A 16578-nucleotide genomic window follows, 5' to 3' on the forward strand; every position below is an offset into this window, starting at 1 on the left:
CAAGCTGATACGTATGAGACCACGTCCTGTTGGATCTTGGGCCACCAAAACCGATGTGACACCAACTGCAAGGTACCTCTAACCCCTGGGTGGCCAGCCAGGACAGCATCATGATGCTCCGCCAAAACCTTTAAGCGGAGATGAAGCAGTACAAAAGATTTGTTGATGGGAAGCTCAGATGGTACCTCCTCCTGAGCCTCGGCAATCAGCCTCAACCTCGGTAGTGAGAGCCGAAACCACAACACCCTTTTGGACGATGGGTACTGGATCCTCCCGAGGTTCTCCCCCGGAAAACACCTGGACAGAGCATCCGCCTTAGTGTTTTTAGAGCCCGGTCTGTAAGTGACAACAAAGTTGAACCGCGTGAAAAACAATGCCCAGCGAGCCTGCCTGGGAGACAGACGCTTGGCAGACTCCAAATAAAGCAAATTCTTATGATCGGTAATAACAGTAACCTGATGAACCGACCCCTCCAAGAAGTGTCACCATTCCTCAAAGGCCAACAACTCCCTGTTACCGATATCGTAGTTACGTTCGGCGGGCGACAGTTTCTTGGAAAAATAGGCGCATGGACGCAAATCACTCAAAGATGAGCCTTGTGATAGTACCGCCCCCACACCAACCTCAGATGCATCGACTTCCACCACAAAAGGTTTTGATACGTCTGGCTGCACAAGAATGGGGGCCGAAACAAAACTGTTCTTAAGAAATTCAAATGCTCGCACAGCAGCCTCAGGCCAAACGGAGAAATTGGTACCCTTTTTAGTCATGTCAGTTAGCGGTTTAGCAATGATGGAAAAATCCTTGATAAATTTCCTATAGTAGTTAGAAAACCCAAGGAACCGCTGAAGTGCTTTCACGTTATCAGGGCGTTCCCAATGCAGCACCGCTTGCACCTTAGCGGCATCCATTTTAAAACCAGAAGCAGACACAATATAACCCAAGAAAGGCAACTCTTGAACAGAAAATACACATTTCTCAAGTTTAGCATACAGCTTATTCTCTCTGAGAAGCTGTAACACCTGCCTGACATGATCTAAATGAGTATCACGGTCGTAAGAATATATGAGAATGTCATCTAGGTACACGATAACGAATTTCCCCAAAACATGCGAGAACACATCATTAATGAAATGTTGGAACACTGCAGGTGCGTTAGTCAACCCTTAAAGGATTACATTGCTGAAAGTTTGAGCAAAGGGCACATCAGGCCTTCATCCTCGCCTGTGGCAGCAGGGTTCTTCTTCGTGAAGAAGAAAGATGGCGGATTACGCCAGTGTTTGGATTTCAGGGAGTTGAACCAGATTACGGTTCGTGATCCATATCCTATGCCATTGATACCGGATTTGTTCAATCAGGTGGCAGGTGCTAAATGGTTTACCAAGCTTGACCTCAGGGGGGCGTACAACCTCATAAGAGTCTGTCAAGGTGATGAGTGGAAGACTGCTTTTAATACCCCTTAGGGTCATTTTGAAAATTTGGTGATGCCATTTGGCTTGTCTCTCCGGACCGGAGATGTTAAACATCCTTGCTTTAGGCAATTTGGCCCCTGGTTTAAACCTGATAGTACAGTCATAGGGACAATGTGGTGGCAACTCTGAACAACGCTTCTCAGAGAACACATCCACAAAATCCAGAAGTGACTCCGGAACGCTTGAAGTCACAGCAGACACACATGCGACCAGGCAATTCTCCTGGCAGAACTCGCTCCACTGAATTATGTCCTGAGTTTTCCAGTCAATAACCGGGTTGTGCATAGACAACCATGGAAAACCCAAAACCACCTGAGCAGGAAGATTCCTGAGCACCTTACATGTAACCTGCTCGGAATGTAGAACCCCAATGTGGAGTTTCACCTCAGCCACAAACTCAGTAATCTCCCCCTGTGAGAGAGGAGCAGCATTGATGGTGACCACGCGGATAGGATGAGGCAGTTTTTCAATCCTAAAACCTGCTGTGCGCGCAAACTCCTTATCAATGAGATTTGTGGCTGAACCACTATCCACAAAAACAGTAATTGGCAGCTCACTGCCAGCGATAATAACCTTAGCAGGGAGCATGCATTGAGAAACCACCATGGAGGATATACATAAGCTCAGATTGGCCTCCTCCACACCCTCTGAGCTTAGAAGTTTTCCGCCGTTGCGTTTTTCTTAGACAGCAGAGGACAGATGTTAATAAAATGACCAGTTTTACCGCAGTAAAAACAGGCTCCCTGCTTCCTGAGCTCAGGGGCTCGACGCTTCACATGTGACACCCCTGCGATTTGCATAGGCTCCGTGGGCTCACCTGCAGCAACCTCACGTGAACCTAAACGCTCTCCCATAGGCGGCGTCTCATGCTCCCCCTGACGCAAACGGCGATCAATGCGGACAACCAGACTCATAGCGGAATCTAGAGAAGCAGGAGTCTCGTACATCAGAAGGGCTTTTTTAACCCTTCCAGAAACCCCATGAATAAACTGACTGCAGCGCTGGATCATTCCACTGAGTGTCGACCGCCCAGCGATGAAATTCAGAACAGTAATCCTCTGCAACTCGCTCCCCCTGGCGAATAGTGCGTATCTTAGATTCTGCTAGAGCCATTCTGTCAGGCTCATCATAAATGTTTCCAAGAAAGGAAAAAAAACTCTCCACAGAGTCAAATGCAGCAGAATCAGATGGCAAAGAAAAATGCCATGCTTGGGGATCCCCGCTTAACAATGACAACACCAGGCCCACACGCTGAGCCTTATTACCCGAGGAGATCGGGCGCATGCGGAAATATAGTTTGCAAGCTTCACGAAAAGAAACAAATTTACTGCGTTCCCCAGCAAATTTTTCAGGCAAAGGAAACTTAGGCTCAGCAACTCTACCTGTCGCTCCAGCTTGCACATTAGATACTGCTAGTCCCTGTTGCTGCACTGCCCCCCTCAACTCAGTGACCTGTAGGGACAGCGCCTCCAACTGGCGGGTTATGGAAGTCATGGAATCCATGACAAAAAAAAAAAAAAGGAAACCCCTTTTTTTTTTTTGGGGGGGGGGGTTTCTAAGGCCGATTATAATGTCACGGGAAGCCTAGATGGGCAAGAGCTAATAACCCGGGCCCCTGCAATTTCCCTCAGACTAGGGAAATCCTGACTGACCCTCTACCTAGAGTTTGCACTGATGGTGTGCATGTCTAGGCCTCCACCCTCACCCTGTCTCCTGTTACAACCCTAGGCTGAAACCACCACCCAGTGAAGAGATCATACACCAATACCCACAGTTAGCACAGACAAGGATAACGGAAAATATACACCACGCCGCAGTCACTCAGGAATACACTATAAATGCACAGGGCAAAATAAATACAAATATAGGAAGGAGTAAATAAGACAAAGGGAAATACACCACCAGATACGACACTCCAACTCCTAGCTCACCACTCCAGACCGAGATAACCAAGCACTAGACAGAAGCTATAATCGGCGACGCCCAATGTTCAGAAGAACTATTTAAAGGCCGTGGGCGTGGCCCAGCTTCCAATCCGAGCACCAGCTAAATTAACCCCGGACCAGCTAGATAAAATCTAGCCGACGCCACTGAGCGCATAGTGGACAAAAGCGGAATTACCGCTGTCTGTCGAACGCCCTGGTATGAACAGCGTCCGACTTGACAGGCAACTGTTAGGTGGATTCATAATTGGCTTAGTGATCAGACCCAAAGAGTTGTCGTAAATGGCTGCACATCCAGTTGGAAGAACGTCTCAAGTGAGGTACCACAGGGCTCTGTCCTGGGCCCTGTATTGTTCATCATCTTTATCAATTTAGATGAAGGAATTGAGGGTAAAATGATTATTAAATTTGCTGATGACACAAAGCTAAGGGGGATAGCTAATACTAGAGAGGAAAGGATTCAAAAAGATATAAATAAACTGGAGCAGTGGGCAGCAACTAACAGAATGTTTTTTAACAGGGAAAAATGCAAAGTACTACATCAGGGCAATAAAAAATGAAAAAAGCATATACAGAATGGGAGGAATAGGGCTAAGCAACATAACATGTGAAAAGAAGACTTGGGTATACTAATAGATCAGAGACTGAACATGAGTCAACAGTGTGATGCAGCAGCAAAAAAGGCAAGTACAATTCTGGGATGTATTAACAGAAGCATACAGTCTAGATCACGCGGAAGTCATTATTGCCCTCTTCTCCACTTTGGTCAGACATCAGTTGTCTACAAATATCTCAAGGGTTGTCACATTGTTGAAGGATCATCTTTATTCTCATTTGCACAAGGAAAGACTAGAAGCAATGGAATGAAACTGAATGGGAGGAGACACAGATTAGATATTAAAAAAAAGTTTTTGACGGTTAGGGTGATCAATGAGTGGATCAATGAATGGAACAGGCTGCCGTGAGAGGTGGTGAGTTCTCCTTCCGTGGAAGTTTTCAAACAGTGGCTGGACAGACATCTGTCTGGGATGATTTAGTGAATCCTGCTTTGAGCACGGGGTTGGACCAGATGACAGAGGAGGTCCCTTCCAACTCTACCATTCTATGATTGTATGAGATACCATATGCGAGTCAGAAATTCATGCAGGCATATTTTCCAGGCTCTTCCCTTTCTGTTTCATCACTTTCCCATCCATTTCAGCCTTTTTTTCAGGCCCCGCGGACCCCTTTGTAGGGTCCAGCAGAACATTTCCCATTGACTTGCTTGCTATTCAGAACGAGTACGTGATTTTTACAAAGTACTCGTTACGAGTATTACGAATATTACGGTACTTGCTCATCACTAGCTGTGATTTTACTGAATGCGGCACATGAATTGCCAGCTTTTGGGGGGGATCCCTCTATTCTTGATATCCAGCCTTGCTGAACCTGACAGTTGCAGACCCCAGCTGTGAGTTTTGCCTGGCTGGTTAACAAAAATACGGGAGAACCCAGGCAGTGTTTTTTTTTTAAATATTTATTTACAGCGCAGGCGGCTGATAAATACTTCCATCCGCTGCTCCTGCTCTCACAGTTATTAGCGGCTGCAGGTGTCGGTTGATGGGAGTAGTAGTCCCATCAGCTGACACCAGTGACCGGAGGTAAACTTTATACCTCCGATCACATCTTCTGACAGTGTGGGAACCGCAACTCTCTGACCTGCGTGCATTATTTCACTGCCGATCAGAAGCGCTATGCTGGTGTTTCCCATGCTGTCACACAGCTTGGGAAACACCAGCTTTTGTGCTGTGCATGTTTTGCTATATTCGGCAATGTAATTGACGAATAAATTGGTGAATATTGCAAATTCGGGGATTGTGAGCCAAACCGAACATTGAAATATTCGCTAATTTCTACAGATCATCAAGTAAATCACAAGAAATCTCCCAATGTCATCAGATAAATATCATTCAGAAAGTTGTGAGATCCTGTTAGTGCATTGGAGACTACGAATGGAGGATGAGATTTTCAAATAATCCTCAGAGGTTTTGCACTCATCACCCTTCATGATGTGTATCAAATTATAAGACCCTCTAAGGGCAAGAAAACCATTTACCCCCAAAGACTGAAAAATATTCAACTCAAAAATATTTTGCGAATCCGTACATTCCTCAACCAAGAATCTGCAAAAACCCTAGTCCATGCCCTCATCATCTCTCGCCTTGACTACTGCAACCTCCTGCTCTGTGGCCTCCCCTCTAACACTCTCGCACCCCTCCAATCTATTCTAAACTCTGCTGCCCGACTAATCCACCTGTCCCCCCGCTATTTCCCGGCGTCTCTCCTCCGTCAATCCCTTCACTGGCTCCCCATTGCCCAGAGACTCCACTACAAAACCCTAACCATGACGTACAAAGCCATCCACAACCTGTCTCCTCCATACATCTGTGACCTCGTCTCCCGGTACTTACCTACACGCAACCTCCGATCCTCACAAGATCTCCTTCTCTACTTCCCTCTTATCTCCTCTTCCCACAATCATATACAAGATTTCTCTCGCGTATCACCCCTACTCTGGAACCCTCTACCACAACACATCAGACTCTCGCCTACCATCGAAACCTTCAAAAAGAGCCTGAAGACCCACCTCTTCCGTCAAGCCTACAACCTGCAGTAACCACTGATCAACCAAACCGCTGCATGACCAGCTTTATCTTCACCTACTGTATTCTCACCCATCCCTTGTAAATTGTGAGCCTTCGCGGGCAGGGTCCTCTCTCCTCCTGTACCAGTTATGACTTGTATTGTTTAAGATTATTGTACTTGTTTTTATTATGTACACCCCTCCTCACATGTAAAGCGCCATGGAATAAATGGCGCTATAATAATAAATAATAATAATAATCATAATCATAATAATTACGGTCACGGCTCCGCTCCATACACATGGCTCCACTCCGTACACATACGGCTCCTCTCCGCACACCTCGTACACACACAGCTTAGCTCCCTACACCTCATAAACACACGGCTCCGCTCCCTACACCTCGCACACACACGGCTCCGCTCCGTACACCTCGTACACACACAGCTCTGCTCCGTACACCTCGTACACACGCGGCTCTGCTCCGTATACCTCGTACACACACAGCTCTGCTCCGTTCACCTCGTACACACGCGGCTCTGCTCCGTACACCTCGTACACATACAGCTCCGCTACATCCACACTGTAAACCCCTCCTGACCCCACACATAAACTTCCCTTCATCCAGCACCATGACAACCAGCACAGCAGAGTCCTGCACACTGAGGCCCATGATCATGTGACCCTGACTCCTCCCCTCCTGTGACCTCATCACAGGTCCTGTGTGCACATACTTAGCAGCCATATGCAGCGTCGGACTGGCCCACCGGGATACCGGTGAAATGTCCGGTGGGCCCCGACCCAGAGAGGAGGAGGAGGAAGAAAAAAAAAAAAAAAGAGAGACCCGGGCCCTTTAAATCTTCGGGCGGCGCCGACCGCCACCACGCCCACCCCCCCACCCCCGGTGCCAGCACTGGCATTGGGCCCCCCTTTAATACTCACCTCTCCTGGTTCCTGCGGCAGCTGCAGCGTCTTCAGCGCCCGCTCTGACTCTGCGACGTCTCAGGGCAGAGGGTGCGATGAGGTCATCACTGCGCGCTCAGCCTCTCTGTCCTGAGCATTGCAGAGCCAGAGAGACGCTGAGTGCACGGGACCTGCGCTGGGAACGGGAGAGGTGAGGATTTTACTTTTTTTTTCTTTATGTCTGACTTATGTGCTGGAGACCCTGGGGCAATGCTGGACACTGGGGCAGATTGCAGGACACACTGGGGCAATGCTGGACACTGGGGCAGACTGCTGGACACACTGCGGCAATGCTGGACACTGGGGCAGATTGCTGGACACACTGGGGCAATGCTGGACACTGGGGCAGATTGCTGGACACACTGGGGCAATGCTGGACACTGGGGTAGATTGCTGGACACACTGGGGCAATGCTGGACACTGGGGCAGATTGCTGGACACACTGGGGCAATGCTGGACACTGGGGCAGATTGCTGGACACACTAGGGCAATGCTGGACACTGGGGCAGATTGCTGGACACACTGGGGGCAGTGCTGGACATACTGGGGCAGATTGCTGGACACACTGGGGCAGACTGCTGGACACTGGGGCAGATTGCTGGACACTGGGGCAGATTGCTGGACACACTGGGGGAAGTGCTGGACATACTGGGGCAGATTGCTGGACACTGGGGCAGATTGCTGGACACACTGGGGCAATGCTGGACACTGGGGGCAGTGCTGGACATACTGGGGCAGATTGCTGGACACACTGGGGCAATGCTGGACACTGGGGCAGATTGCTGGACACACTGGGGGCAATGCTGGACACTGGGGCAGATTGCTGGACACACTGGGGCAGTGCTGGACATACTGGGGCAGATTGCTGGACACACTGGGGGCAATGCTGGACACTGGGGCAGATTGCTGGACACACTGGGGGCAATATGCTGGACAACCTGGGGGTAATATGCTGGACACACTGGGGGTAATATGCTTGACATACTGGGGCAGATTGCTGGACACACTGTCTGGGGGCAAATCTGGACATACTGGGGCAGATTGCTGGACACACTGTCTGGGGGCAAATCTGGACACACTGGGGCAATATGCTGGACATACTGGGGCAGATTGCTGGACACACTGTCTGGGGGAAATGCTGGACACACTGGGGCAATATGCTTGACATACTGAGGAAGATTGCTGGACACACTGTCTGGGGGCAATGCTGGACATACTGGGGGTAATATGCTGGACACACTGGGGCAGATTGCTGGACACACTGTCTGGGGGCAATGTTGGACACTCTGGGGCAATATGCTGGACATACTGGGGCAGATTGTTGAACACACTCTCTGGGGGCAAATCTAGACACACTGGGGCAATATACTGGACATACTGGGGCAGATTGCTGGACACACTGTCTGGGGGCAATGCTGGACACACTGGGGGTAATATGCTGGACACACTGGGGCAGTGCTGGACATACTGGGGCAGATTGCTGGACACACTGGGGGCAATGCTGGACACTGGGGCAGATTGCTGGACACACTGGGGGCAATATGCTGGACAACCTGGGGGTAATATGCTGGACACACTGTCTGGGGGCAAATCTGGACATACTGGGGCAGATTGCTGGACACACTGGGGCAATATGCTGGACATACTGGGGCAGATTGCTGGACACACTGTCTGGGGGCAATGCTGGACACACTGGGGGTAATATGCTGGACACACTGGGGCAGATTGCTGGACACACTGGGGGCAATGCTGGACACTGGGGGTAATATGCTGGACACACTGGGGCAGATTGCTGGACACACTGTCTGGGGGCAATGCTGGACACTCTGGGGCAATATGCTGGACATACTGGCGCAGATTGTTGAACACACTGGGGGCAAATCTAGACAAACTGGGGCAATATACTGGACATACTGGGGCAGATTGCTGGACACACTGTCTGGGGGAAATGCTGGACACACTTGGGCAATATGCTTGACATACTGGGGAAGATTGCTGGACACACTGGGGCAGATTGCTGGACACACTGGGGCAGATTGCTGGACACACTGTCTGGGGGCAATGCTGGACATACTGGGGCAGATTGCTGGACACACTGGGGGTAATATGCTGGACACACTGGGGCAGATTGCTGGACACACTGTCTGGGGCAATGCTGGACACTCTGGGGCAGATTATTGAACACTGGGGGCAAATCTGGACACACTGGGGCAATATGCTGGACATACTGGGGCAGATTGCTGGACACACTGGGGGAAATGCTGGACACTGGGGCAGATTGCTGGACACACTGGGGGTAATATGCTGGACACACTGGGGCAGATTGCTAGACACACTGGGGCAGATAGCTGGACACACTGGAGCAGATTGCTGGACACACTGTCCAGGGGCAATACTGGACACACTGGGGCAAAATGCTTGACATACTGGGGCAGATTGCTGGACACACTGGGGGCAATGCTGGACACTCTGGGGGTAATATGCTGGACACACTGGGGCAGATTGCTGGACACACTGTCTGGGGGCAATCCTGGACACTGGGGCAATATGCTGGACATACTGGCGCAGATTGTTGAACACACTGGGGGCAAATCTAGACAAACTGGGGCAATATACTGGACATACTGGGGCAGATTGCTGGACACACTGTCTGGGGGAAATGCTGGACACACTGGGGCAATATGCTTGACATACTGGGGAAGATTGCTGGACACACTGGGGCAGATTGCTGGACACACTGGGGGAGATTGCTGGACACACTGTCTGGGGGCAATGCTGGACATACTGGGGCAGATTGTTGAACACACTGTCTGGGGGCAAATCTGGACACACTGGGGCAATATGCTGGACATACTGGGGCAGATTGCTGGACACACTGTCTGGGGGAAATGCTGGACACACTGGGGCAAGATGCTTGACATACTGGGGAAGATTGCTGGACACACTGTCTGTGGGCAATGCTGGACATACTGGGGCAGATTGCTGGACACACTGGGGGTAATATGCTGGACACACTGGGGCAGATTGCTGGACACACTGTCTGGGGCAATGCTGGACACTCTGGGGCAGATTATTGAACACTGGGGGCAAATCTGGACACACACACTGGGGCAATATGCTGGACATACTGGGGCAGATTGCTGGACACACTGGGGGAAATGCTGGACACACTGGGGCAATATGCTGGACATACTGGGGCAGATTGCTGGACACACTGGGGGTAAAATGCTGGACACACTGGGGCAGATTGCTAGACACACTGGGGCAGATAGCTGGACACACTGGGGCAGATTGCTGGACACACTGGGGCAGATTGCTGGACACACTGGGGCAGATTGCTGGACACACTGTCCAGGGGCAATACTGGACACACTGGGGCAAAATGCTTGACATACTGGGGCAGATTGCTGGACACACTGTCTGGGGGCAATGCTGGACACACTAGGGCAGATTGCTGGACACTGGGGCAATATGCTGGACATACTGGGGCAGGTTGCTGGACACACTGGGGTAATATGCTGGACACACTGGGGCAGATTGCTGGACACACTGGGGGCAGGACTGGAGGCATGGGCAGAATGTAGATACGGGGCATGATTGGAGACACGGAGCAGAATGAAAGACATGGGGCAGGATTGCATCATGGAGCAGGATGGATACGATGGAGACAGATGGGGCAGGATGGGGAGATCATATGGGGTAGAATGGATACTCATGAGGGCAGGATGCGAGAACATATGGCTGGAGCCAGGAATGAGATAAACGGGGCCAGGGTGGGGAATATTATTACCATAGGGGCTAATTAAGGGATATTATTACTGCAGTGATGTATTTATTTTACTTTTTGAGTATACTGTTTTAAATGGGGGGGGGCAGTCCTGTTACTGTGTAGAGTGACACTATATCGCCTTTTTTTCTTCATGTGGTGTAATGTAGAAGTTGGGAAAAATTAAGTAATGTGTTCTGCAAGCGGAGCTCGAGATAACTGTTATTTCCTGCAGAAATGAGTCCTGGCTGGAAGAAATGATGGCGGTCTGTGCTGGATGAAAGATGAAGGACTTCACCTAGAGACGTCACTGGTGAGTCAGTGTTACCTATACACTGACACTATACACTGTTTACTATATACAGCGGTCCTGTGTACAATGTCACCAGTGATCACTGTATTACCTATACATTATATACAGAGCTCCTGTGTATAATACCACCAGTGATCTCTGTATTACCTCTACACAGACACTGCATACTAAGTACAGATCTCCTGTGAATACTGGCACTTATGGTGATCGTATTGTGTTGTTTTTTGTTATTACTAATCAGTATTGTAGTATTCAGTCACTATGTGGTGGTAATATGTGGTCTGGAAATGGTGTTGTGGTATTTGTCCCTTGTATGTGCTATTTGGTCACCAAGTGGTGGTAATATGTGGTCTTGATATGGTGCGGTGGTATTTGTCCGTTGTATGTGCTATTTGGTCACCAAGTGGTGGTAATATGTGGTCTTGATATGGTGCGGTGGTATTTGTCCCTTGTATGTAGTATTATTCGGTCACTATTTGGTCTGGTCATGGTGTGGTGGTATTTCTTCCTGTATGTGGTATTATTGGTGTTGGTATAGTGGATTGTGTTGTGTATGGCGGTCATTTGTTCTCTCTGATATTAATTAGGAGAAGATTCTTTATTTCCATTAGAGTTTTAATGCTTTGTACACAGCGGCGGAGATGCACGTACAGGGGGTTTCCTGTGGAAAAAAGAAATCACCTCTCCACAGGATAAGTGATAACGTATTGATTGCTTGGACCCATTCAGCAAAATGTGGAACTTTTAATCCCCATTAGACTGGAGTGGTAAGTCCGACTAGATCACTGATCCATTCATTCACTCTGTGGCTGTTTTTTTGTTTTTTTCTGGAAGCCCCAAAGAGAATGAATGGAGCTGCGGTCAGAAATCCCACCTGCTGCTGCATTTTAAAATGGTGATAAAAGTGTCCTGTCAGGGATAAAACTTCCCCATTCTTCCGATCGGTGCAGTTTCTAATGGTCGGATCTAAGCGATCACCTATCTTGTGGAGCCCATGGATCAGTGATAACTTGTTTTAACCAAGAACCCCATTAATGTGAACTACCGTAATTATACATCCCAGTTATTGGGGCACACGGTAGATGTGCAGCAGCCGCCGGTGTTTTACAGCCGATGGTCCACTATAATGACAGATATTTGCATATAGCTGTAGGGTGGGCCCCTAGAGTCCATTCCTCTGGTGGGCCCCAGACACCACAGTCCGACCCTGCCAGAAAGTATCCCCCCAGTAGCCTTGCGATGGCGTGTACTCCGGAGGACAGAGAATGAACTTCAATCCAATATTGCGGCCAGCATGCAGCCAGCGGGTAAGGAAAGGGTGAATCAAACACCCAAAAACCCAGCCCATATGACCCAAAACTGGTCCCGCCAAATTCAGGTGACAGGTTCCCTTTAAACCAAAAACATTCAAGAATACTTACACGCCATCTTTCCACCTGAGGAACTTGGGCCTGAGTCAACTGCTCCAGCTCTTCCGCACTGGAAGTGTTCTGTAAAGAAAATACATGATTTTACCACATGTGTCATATTGACAGTCAATACATACCTAGCAATATAGCAAATGTCCTCACTTCATCAGTCTCCTGTCCACTTTGGGAGGCATTCTGGTCTTCACTTGAGGACATCTTTGAAGAAGGCTCCAAGAGAGACAGAAGTGAGTACAGACTGCAGTGAGAGAGACAGACAGACATTTTCATAGCTTCTATACTCACATCCAGAGTGAAATCCAGAGTCTTCAAAGCAGATCCACTGGCTTGTAATAGCATCCACAGTCTTGAGAGTAATGAACTTTCCGTGTCCTCACCCACTTTTATACCCCTTTGTTTTAGGAGTATCTGAAACCAGTTCCTGGGCATGTTTAGTCTGAAGTACGCATGCCTATTGAACGCATGCGTACGCATGTCCTTATGTACCAATGCGTTCCCATAGACAGTAATGCATTGTTTTGACGCCCTTCGTCTGCACCCATCTGCATGCGTATGGCTGTGCATAATTGACTCCTCAAAAAAATGCAACGTGTTGCATTCACCGGACACCGCCGCACACCGCGAAACGACACATGCGTACGCATCCGCAAGCGAACGCATGCAAACGCATGTCTCTGCGTACACCATGCTAAAGATATGTATGCATGACGCATGCGGATCTATGCGGATCATACGCTGCGCACAGATACGCAAATGTTAAACCAGTCTTCAAGGGGTTTTCCACCACTGGGACAACCTCTTGTCATTCCTCTTGTTGGCTCTCATTAAAATAAAAACACTCATACTAAGCTCCCATGCCGATGCCCCTCCAGCAGTGGCGGGACTCACGTTCCCGGGGCTCATGTTAGGTTCTTGCATCAAATGAGCCCTGAGCTCAGTCCCTGCCGTCTTCAATATCCCCGCCTTCTCACGTATTGAACATCAACAAGAAGCCAGGGCTGCTGTGGATGCGCTCAGACTTCTTATATTGTTCGATTTGTCCAAAGGAAGAGACAGTGATGCCAGCACAGGGCACGCATGATTTTACAACTTCACATGAGTCCCAGGAACGCAAGTGCTGACACCGCTGGAATGGCGCAGTGATGCCTCTAGGTAAAGTCCTTCATCTTTGCTTTTCATCTTCATCCAGCACAGACCGCCATCACTTCTTCCAGTCAGGACTCGTCTATACAGGAAATAATACAGTTATCTAGATCACCGCTTGCAGATCACTTTACTTAATTTTTTCACAACTTCTACACTACACCAGATGAAGAAAAAAAAGGAGACATAGTGTCACTCTGCACAGTAACAGGACCGCCCCCCCATTTGAAACAGTATCCTCAAAAAATAAAATAAATACATGACTGCAGTAATAATATCCCTTAATTAGCCCTTATGGTAATGATATCTCCCATCCTGGTCCCCGTGTGTCTTATTCCTGGATCCAGCCATATGTTCTCCCATCCTGGGACCCATATGTTCTCCCATCCTGCCCTCATCAGTATCCATTCTGCCCCATGTGATGTCCCGTGATCCTGCTCCATATGCTCTGTGATCCTGCTCCATCTGTCCCATGATCCTGCCCCATTTTTCTCCATTGTATCCATCCTGCACCAAGTGTTTCCATCCTGTCCCATGATCCTGTACCATGTGTCTCCATACTGCCCCATGATACTGCCCCATCTGTCTCCATCCTGCCCAATGACCCTGCCCCATCTGTCTCCATCCTGCCCCCTGTGTCTCCATCCTGCCCCATGATCCTGCCCCATGTCTCCATCCTGCCCCGTGTCTCCATTCTTGCCCCCTGTGTCTCCATTCTTGCCTCCCGCGTCTCCATTCTTGCCTCCTTTGTCTCTATTCTTCCCTCTGTCTCCATTCTTGCCCCTTGTGTCTCCATTCTCGCCCCCTGTGTCTCTATTCTTCCCCGTGTCTCTATTCTTCTCCCTGTGTCTCCAAACTTCCCCCTGTGTCTGTATTCTTGCCCCATGTCTCCATTCCCCCGTGTCTCCATTCTTCCCCCTGTGTTCCATTCTTCCCCCTTTGTTCCATTCTTACCCCTTTGTTCCATTCTTACCCCTGTGTCTCCATTCTTCCCCCTGTGTCTCCATATATAATTTATAATTTTAAGGGCAGGTTAATTTTAACATTGAGAGATAAAAAATAAAATCCAGAAAAAAATCACATTGTATAAATTATATAAATTAATTTGCATTTTGCAGTGAGTAATAAGTATTTGATCACTTACCAACCATTAACAGTTCTGGCTCCTACAGACCAGTTAGGCCATGTTCACACTTTGCGTTTTTTACCGCGGAACCGCCGCGATTTTGATGCTGCGGGTCCGCAGCAGTTTCCATAGCGTTTCCATTTACATGTAAACCCTATGGAAACCGCAAACCGCTGTGCACATGCTGCGGGAAAAACCGCGCAGAAACACAGCGGCTTAAAACCCGCAGCATGTCACTTCTTTGTGCAGAATCGCTGCGATTCTGCACCCATAGGAATGCATTGAACCGCTTACTTCCCGCATGGGGCTGTGCCCACGTTGCGGGAAGTAAGCGCATAATGTGCGGGTGGTACCCGGGGTGGAGGAGAGGAGACTCTCCTCCAGGCCCTGGGAACCATATTTGGGGTAAAAAAAAAGAATAAAAATAAAAAATCATGTTATACTCACCTCTCAGCGCTGCACGCGGCCGGCCGGTCAGAGTTGCTGTGCGAACAGGACCTGCGGTGACGTCGCGGTCACATGACCGTGACGTCGCGGTCACATGACCGTGACGTCACAAAGGGTCCTTCTCGCACATCATCTTTGGAACCGGACCGCCGGGTGCAGCGCCGAGGAGATCCGGACATTGGAGGGTGAGTATAACCAATTTATATTATTTTTAACATTACTATTGATGCTGCATATTGCTGCATATGCAGCATCAATAGTATAGGCGGAAACCCGCAGCGGAAACCGCGGAACAAACCGCGATAAATCTGCAGGGATAACCGCAGCGGTTTTGCCCTGCAGATTTATCAAATCTGCTGCGGGAGAACCCGCAGAGGGACGCCGCAAGGTGTGAACATGGCCTTAGACTCTCATAATCAACTTGTTACTTGCATTCAAGACAGCTGTCTTACATAGTCACCTTTATAAAAGACTCCTGACTCCAGACTCAATTAATCAGTCAGATTCTAACCTCTACAACATGGGCAAGACCAAAGAGCTTCTCTAAGGATGTCAGGGACAAGATCATAGACCACAAACTCGTCAAGGGATCAAATACTTATTTCCCCCACTGTATATACTCTATGAATAAGAAGAATTTGGGACAATCTTTGTGACCCTGACAAGGAAAGTTTGTGTCAAATCCAGTATTTCCCCCCATTGCTCCTCAGATAAGGGATCCACATCCTCCCATTTTGTCTTAACTATCAAATGTTGGGCCAGTAGCTGCCTATAAATAAGGGATATTAGGCCTTCTGTATCCCCTGCTGTAGCACCGGTATCTATTGTGGGATGCCTATCAATCAGTATGGCACCTATTCTAAGTTGTGTACTATACACATGACTATACACATGACGTATTTGCAGATATTAATAAAACGCCCTATATGGAAGGTTAAAATCTGCCTTTATTTGTTCAAAGCTCTTGAATAATCCATCCCTTAAGAGTTTTGATACCAAACATATACCCCTATTCTCCACTCACATTTTTTTATTTATGTGGCTCTGGTAAGTTATGGTTGTGGTTAAAAGTCTAGATAAAGAAGCCTGTTGCGCTGATTCCTATGCCAAATTGTCCCTTGGTCTGGGTGCAGATGGATACTGGGATAGTTCACAAATGAAAACAAACCTTTCAAAACAACTAAATTAGGTTTAGGAAAAAAGTATGATTAAGTAGTAATTGATATCGTTATACAGTGTGAGGGAGCATTGTACTCTGTGTCCTCTAGGCAGCAGCAGGTGGATGAAGACAGGCCGCTTGTGCAGAGCCAGGGAACTCTCCAGCCGGCAGGTTCCTCGGGTGCCTGAATCAAAGA

Source organism: Ranitomeya variabilis, chromosome 4 (genome assembly GCF_051348905.1).
Source record: "Ranitomeya variabilis isolate aRanVar5 chromosome 4, aRanVar5.hap1, whole genome shotgun sequence".
NCBI classification, from domain to species: Eukaryota; Metazoa; Chordata; class Amphibia; order Anura; family Dendrobatidae; genus Ranitomeya; species Ranitomeya variabilis.